Source organism: Palaemon carinicauda, chromosome 31 (assembly GCF_036898095.1).
Source record: "Palaemon carinicauda isolate YSFRI2023 chromosome 31, ASM3689809v2, whole genome shotgun sequence".
In the NCBI taxonomy this organism is placed as follows: domain Eukaryota; kingdom Metazoa; phylum Arthropoda; class Malacostraca; order Decapoda; family Palaemonidae; genus Palaemon; species Palaemon carinicauda.
In genome coordinates, this window is record NC_090755.1 from 64,338,627 (window position 1) to 64,346,861 (window position 8,235).

The 8,235-nt window shown below is 34.8% G+C and overlaps 1 protein-coding gene across 2 annotated transcripts in view; it reads right to left on the bottom strand.

Moving 5' to 3' along the window:
* The window catches only part of LOC137624474 (carbohydrate sulfotransferase 1-like), a 167,555-nt gene extending 165,238 nt beyond the window's left edge, over positions 1-2,317 (bottom strand). The window contains exon 1 of one of the 2 annotated variants that reach the window (XM_068355246.1): positions 2,250-2,317. The gene's annotated coding sequence lies outside the window, so the exon portion shown is untranslated. Of the gene's footprint in view, positions 1-1,648; positions 1,749-2,249 lie in introns of those variants that run through there. The other variant, XM_068355247.1, reaches the window with a different exon arrangement.
* Positions 2,318-8,235: the final 5,918 nt, after the last annotated feature.

The window sequence follows — 8,235 nt, forward strand, 5'->3', positions numbered from 1 at the left end:
CACCCAAACTAAGACCAGGGAGGGCCAGGTGATGGCTGCTGATCACTCGAGAGGTAGACATTTAGGATCTCCTGAACCTGCCATCCATAGCTCACAAGGATGGTGAGGTTGCAGACACTACAAGAAACTATCGGGCTTGAGCGGGAATAGAACCCCAGTCTGGCAGATCACTAGACGGGGTTTCTAATAGGCACCACATCATTCATTTTTAGTTACAATTTAAGGGGCTGATTTGGTGCAGTGTAGGCATTACTTAGGTCTTTGCAAACCTTCCTTTGGGCCTTTAGGGTTGTGGTGGCCGATGTGATAACGTCCCTGACTGGGGAACGCTAGACTGGGGTTCGAGTCCTGGTCAAATTCGTTAGTGCAATTGATCGCTGCAACCTCACTATCCTTGTGAGCTAAGGATGGGGGTTTTGGGGGAACCTATAGGTCTATCTGCTGATGACTTAGCAGCCATTGCCTGGCCCTCCTTGGTTCTAGCCTGGGTAGGGAGGGGGCTTGGGCGCTGATCATATGTATATATGGTCAGTCACTAGGGCATTGTCCTACTTGATAGGGCAATGCCACTGTCCATTGCTTCTACCATTCATGAGAGGCCTTTAAATCTTTAAGCCTTTGGGTACACTTGCTTAATATCCTTCTAAACCTTCATTTTCCTTCATCTTTCTGTTCAACCTCATTTAACTTTTACCTCATAATATAACTCTCGGATATAACACTAGATGCATTCCAGTGTTGAATGGCCTCATAGGCCCCAGCGCCGGGTATATAGTCCAAATTTATAAATGCAAAATCAGTTCATCTTTAGCTGGTAAATAGGTTGTAGGTTGGCCAGGACACAAGCCACCTGTTGAGATACTACCGCTTGAGAGTTATTGTGTCCTTTGACTGGCAAGACAGTACTACATCGGATCCCTCTCTCTCTCTCTCTCTCTCTCTCTCTCTCTCTCTCTCTCTCTCTCTCTGGTTACGGCTCGTTTTCCTTTTGCCTACACATACATCTAGTAGTCTGGCCTATTCTAAACACATTCTCCTCTGTCCTCATACACCAGACAACACTGAGATGACCAAATAATTCTTCCATGCTCAAGGGGTTAAATACTCCAATGTAATTGTTTAGTGGCTACTTTCTTCTTGGTTAGGATGGAAGAGACTCTTTAGCTATGGTAAGCAGATCTTCTAGGAGAAGGACACTCCAAAATCAAACCATTGTTCTCCACTCTTGGGTAGTGCCATAGCCTCTGTACCATGGTCTTCCACTGTCTTGGTTTAGAGGTCTCTAGCTTGAGGGTACACTTGGGCACTCTATGCTATCTTATTTTTCTTCCTCTTCTTTTTTTAGTTTTTATAGTTTATATATGAAATATTTATTTCAATGTTGTTACTGTTCTTAAAATTTTATTTTAATTGTTAATTACTTTTCTCATTATGTCGTCTTAGCAATGTCTTTTAAGTTAATTCGCAAGACCACCTTTTATGATATAAAAATATAGTACCATTTAAATGAAGTTTGTTGTCTTATCCAAATTGCCACATACGAGAAAATAAGATAAAAATGGTCACACAGATAAATCCATGAAAATTACTTAATTTTACATTTAAAAATTAATGTACAACTAATTTACAGAGGGAAGAATACAAATACCTTTCTTAGCTTATGATGTCCAATGATAGTTTTGTAAGCACTTAGAAGTATGGTTCTGGTGGCAATATTATCTCGATGAGTCCCGAATGCTATAAGATTATTTTTAGTAGATGGTATATGTACAGTATACCTTAGATTATATAATAAAAGGATAATGTAGGCGTTAAATAATCATATTTAAAACTGTCCAGCCTAAAACTGATATTATTCGTTTATTTATACTTTGGCGTGTAAGCCTATGCTAGATACGGTAGCAGTATGTATGATTATTATTGTTATCACTTCTTATTTATTTGTTATTTTCTACTCTGTTTTTATTCTGATTTTCTTCACTGTAAAGTTATTCTAATCTGTGGAATATATACTCTGGGCTCTATTAGTTAGTACTAAGGTTAGTACTATCTCAAAGGGCTTTTCACGTTTCTGTAGTCAACACCAATTAATGGCGAATGCGAAATTACCTGATTAAATATTTTTCCAACAACGCATTAAGGAGAGCAGGTTACTATTCATTGATAAGAATTGGAAGCTTTATCAATGATCGAAAAACGCCTTGAGTTATTTCAAGCACAAAACAAAGAGTAGGCCTATAATTATTTACCTGTCGGTGGTTCTGTAGCTCAATCACACACACACACACACTCCACGTTATACCTGAAGTGAAGCCAAAAGTAATCTTTGCTGCTCTTCGAGGAAGAAGAACGATGTCTGAGTGATATGAGCTGATAACGATTAGATTAGCGTTCGTCCCCTAGGCCTAGGGGGAGTAAGGACAGCATCGTGCTTTCCGCAGTACACTGTAGGCATTATTATTATTATTATTATTATTATTATTATTGTTATTATTATTATTATTGATATCTAAGCCACAACGGAATTTGTATTGTATCTCTAATCCCCACCTCTCTCTCTCTCTCTCTCTCTCTCTCTCTCTCTCTCTCTCTCTCTCTCTCTCTCTCTAACGTTATGTAAATAGAATTATTTCTCTATTAGAAATTATTTTCACTGCATTTTGTAATACTTACGCTCACTTTAATCTTCAGCCGTCTTCTTTATCTCCGTTCCTGTTTTCATTTATTATAGTTTGCTGTCTAACTTCTTTGATTTTCACTCCTCAGTGCCACTGCGGGGTTCCCCCCCCCCCCACCATTTACTATTTGTAATAGTAAATCCAGATTCATGCAGTGTTTGTTCTTACAGGATAGATTATTATTATTATTATTATTATTACTACTACTACTACTACTACTACTACATCCGTGGTTAGAATAACTGGATGCTATAAGCCCTTGTGCTTCAACAGGGCAAAATAGCCCAGTGAGGAAAGGGAATAAGGAAATTAATATGCTGAATTTATATCGTTTATAAGAAGTGACAACATTGAAATAGATTAATGTCAGCCTGTTGAACATAAAGACATTTGCTGCAAGTTTGAACTTCTGATGTTCCACCAGTTCAACTACCTGATTAGGAAACTTATTCCATAATCTGGTCACAGCTGGAATAAAACTTCTAGAATAATGTGAAGTGTTGAGATTTATGATGAAGGCATGGTTATTAGAAGTAACTGCATTCCTATTATAGTACTATGTACAAGATGGTATCATTAGATTCTATAACATGCATATATATATATATATATATATATATATATATATATATATATAATTTATTTATATGCAGTATTTAAATATATGTATATATACGGGTATGAATATATATATATACATATATATATATATATCATATATATACAGTATATATATATATATATATATATATATATATATATATATATATATATATATATATGTATATATATATATTTAATTTATTTATATGCAGTATATAAATATATGTACAGTATATGTACGAGTATGAATATATATATATATATATATATATATATATATATATATATATATATATATATATATATATATATATATATATATGTATGTATGTATGTTTTTTCAAAAAGGCCCATAAAAGAAACACAGGAAATATGAATAAATCACACTATATTTCGGTCAATAAACATCGACCCTCTTCAGGAAGTAAAGTTAAAGTGAGAATCACAGTGGAGAGTGACGGTTTATATATGAAAGCAAAAGGGTGTGTTCAATTGTTCTATAGTTGTTATAATTGCTGGAAGGATTAGCCAAATTTAATTACATCCAGGTGCGTGTTCTTATTGTTGAGCCGCTTGGAGGAAGTCTTGACCTCTGATGCATGTCTGGTGGTCGGTCTCCGTGGATTATCTTCTTAATGATAGGGTTGAGAAGAGTATTGTCCACTGTGTCAGCTTTCCATTGGCCCCCACATAGGTTCATTGTGTTTGATTGATTTATGATGGCTGATTCCAGGATTTTCCTTCTGTACGGACAGGTACTCTTAAAAAGCAAAGACGACTCACTCCAGTTAATCTGGTGCCCTAAATCCCTAAGGTGAATGAAAATCCCCGAGTTTTCATACCCATATCTAACAGATATGTTGATGACATTTTCACATATTGGGATGATAGCTGGGGAGATTTCAATATATTTTTCAATAATCTAAATTCCCTAGTCCCTAGCATAAAATTTAAAACTGAATGGGAAAAAGATGGAAAATTAGCTTTTTTGGACATACTAATTATAAGGGAATCGACGGGGTATAATTTCACTGTGTATAGAAAACCAACTTTCTCTATTTCCTACATTCATTTCTTTAGTTATCACGACATTTCTGTAAAAATTGGAGTAGCTTGCAATCTATTTCTTAGAGGTTTGAGAATCTGTTCCCCAGCCTACCTAAATAAAGAATTTGAAATCATCCGTAAACAACTCGCCCAGCTATTCTACCCGACGTATGTCATAGAAAAGGCCATCAACAAAGCCAACACGATATATTATAAAGATCATGATGTTACTAACCAAAGAGATTTTAAAAATAAGATAAAACTCCCATATATAGAAGGTATTAAAAATATAACAAATCATATCAAAACTGAGAACCCCTTTGTTTTTTCATATCCAAAGACCATAGGAAGCGCCCTTATTAATGTTTATCAAAATAAAAGAGAGATAGAATCCGGCGTTTACAAAGTACCATGTAGGGATTGTGAAAAAGTGTACGTTGGGCAAACTGGCCGTTCGCTATCTCAAAGATTATCCGAACACAAAAGATCTGTTAGATATGGGTATGAAAACTCGGGGATTTTCATTCACCTTAGGGATTTAGGGCACCAGATTAACTGGAGTGAGTCGTCTTTGCTTTTTAAGAGTACCTGTCCGTACAGAAGGAAAATCCTGGAATCAGCCATCATAAATCAATCAAACACAATGAACCTATGTGGGGGCCAATGGAAAGCTGACACAGTGGACAATACTCTTCTCAACCCTATCATTAAGAAGATAATCCACGGAGACCGGCCACCAGACATGCATCAGAGGTCAAGACTTCCTCCAAGCGGCTCAACAATAAGAACACGCACCTGGATGTAATTAAATTTGGCTAATCCTTCCAGCAATTATAACAACTATAGAACAATTGAACACACCCTTTTGCTTTCATATATAAACCGTCACTCTCCACTGTGATTCTCACTTTAACTTTACTTCCTGAAGAGGGTCGATGTTTATTGACCGAAATATAGTGTGATTTATTCATATTTCCTGTGTTTCTTTTATGGGCCTTTTTGAAAAAACATGTTAAACTGTTCGATTACAGTTATAAATAAGACATATGTATGTATATATATATATATATATATATATATATATATATATAATATATATATATATATAAATATATATATATATATATATATAAATTATATATATATATATATATATATATATGTATATATATATATATATATATATATATATATATATATATATGTATATATATATACACATACACATATAAGACTCGCACGGCATTGTACTGTAGGCATTAATGAAAACTTAATATTGATCTTTTAATGTTTCTCGATTGTTACACGAAGATTTTTATTAAATCTTAGGAAATAATCAACAGGTAGCCAATTAATGTCTTTCACCAAAATAGTTCCATAAGACCAAATTTTCAAGTATTAATAAACCAAATTACACAAAGGTAGAAGTAGATTTCATATTTCAAGATTCGGCTGGAATTTAATCTTATACTAATTAAGAGGAAATAATAACTTCTCGTTTAATTTTATAAGCGACATTTAAGAAAACCTCAGAAAATGGGTATCTTGTAATATGGTAGATCAAGTTCTTTAGAAAGGAGATCAGAATAGTTGTATAAACAGAGTTCCGTAAGTGAATGACGTTGACTTAAACCACTGAACCATGGGAAAGACAGGAAGGACTTTGAATTAATTGTTTGTGTTTTTAAAAGAAGTTAAAGGTTTAAGTCTTAAAATAGTTATATAATCAAAGTTCCGTAAGTGAATGACGATGACTTAAACCGTTGAACCATGGGAAAAGACAGGAACGTATTTGAATTCATTGTTGTTCGTGTTATGAAAAGAAGCCAAAGGTTTGTGTCTTCTTAAGAAACCTTCCATAGTGTTGATAACTATAATTGGTTTCGGAGGTTCCAAAAAATGTGTTGAATATGGAACATTACGAAGAATGTATATATACACTACCGCTATCTTTCTGGCTCTCATATCTCTCTTTATATCTTCCATATATAATAAAAACCTAGTGTTTGGACACACACACGCTCACATACACACACATATACACTCACACACACACACACACACACACATATATATATATATATATATATATATATATATATATATATATATATACATACATGATTTCTTTCCTATCACGCTGAGCGGCATTACTAAACGTATGACAATTTGGTCATTCCCCGTCCCTCGGGAAAGGGGAAGGAGTAGTCATAGTGCGTGTGCGTGCATCTCTATCTAAATATATAGCCATCGTTTTTGACGGGTCCCGTACACTAGTGTTCTTAATAACATGTTATTATCGCATGTGTAAGAACCCTAAAAACGATTTCTTGCTTAATTTATGAGAGTTAGTCATATACTTCGTGTTTTCTTAACCCCCTAACCTACCACCCCCCCCCCCACTCCACACACAAACTGCCCAAACAAACTTTGTAAAAGTTACGGAAGAAGGAAGACCGGAAGGGCAGTGGAAGATTAGGAAGGAGAGGTTATCAATGATATCCTGAATTACCGATAAACGGTTTGAGGATCTCTCTCTCTCTCTCTCTCTCTCTCTCTCTCTCTCTCTCTCTCTCACACACATATATATATATATAATATATATATATATATATATATGTATTTATAAATATATATATTTATATATATATATATATATCTATATATATATATATATATATATATATATATATATATATATATATAATATATATACCTGAATTATCAATATAATCCATTTAAGATTTCCCTCATTTTAAATATTTCTAAAAGATTAATATTGATGAAATGAAACCAAACATCAGCTAGTTGAAAGTTCATATTGCTAGTGACTATTTTCCACTTGGTAAGGGTAGAAGAGACTCTTTAGCTATGGTAAGCAGCTCTTCTAGGAGAAGGACACTCCAAAATCAAACCATTGTTCTCTAGTCTTGGGTAGTGCCATAGCCTCTGTACCATAGTCTTCCACTTTCTTTGGGATAAAGTTCTCTTGCTTGAGGATACACTCAGGCATAGAGTTCTATGTTATTTCTCTTCCTCTGTTTTGTGGAAGTTTTTATAGTTTATATATAAAAGATCTATTTTAATGTTGTTAATGGTCTTAAAATAGTTTATACTTGTAGCTCATTTATTTCCTTGATTCCTTTCCTCACTAGGCTATTTTTCCCCTATCGGAGCCCTTGGGCTCATAGCATTGTGCTTTTCTGACTAGGGTTATTGCTTAGCTAATAATAATAATAATAATAATAATAATAATTCCCCGTTTGTAGGAATGGGATAGAATGGATTCAATTAGAAATTGCATCATCAAACTAATAATTCGTTATGTTGGGTTTATTGATAGATATGATCTTTAAACAACATGCCTCATAGACCCATCGACTCATATCCACTACAGTTTTCACTTTGATTGCAATTAAGCTACCCTTTAACGTAGAATGATATCTCTCTCTCTCTCTCTCATCTCTCCTCTCTCTCTCTCTCTCTCTCTCTCAGTGTATATAACGTGTCTTTTCCATTTTCCCCTTGCAAATTAAGTCCACTTAACTTTGAACCATCTCCCTGACTCTCAACTCTCCTGCAGTAACCTGTGCAACTCACTCCTTGGCTGTACCCATTCCTCACAGTTGGCTCTCTCTCTCTCTCTCTCTCTCTCTCTCCTCTCTCTCTCTCTCTCTCTCGTCTCTCTCTCTCTCTCTTATCTATCCGTTAAAGTCCCCATCCATCCTAGTCTGCGTTCCAGTTCCCCGTATCCTATCCAATTTAGTACAAATCTATTGACTCTCTCTCTCTCTCTCTCTCTCTCTCTCTCTCTCACTCTCTCTCTCTCTCTCTCTCTCTCTCTCCGTTAAAGTCCCTATTTATACTAGTATCCCGTCCAGTTTCCCATATTCCTATGCACATTAGT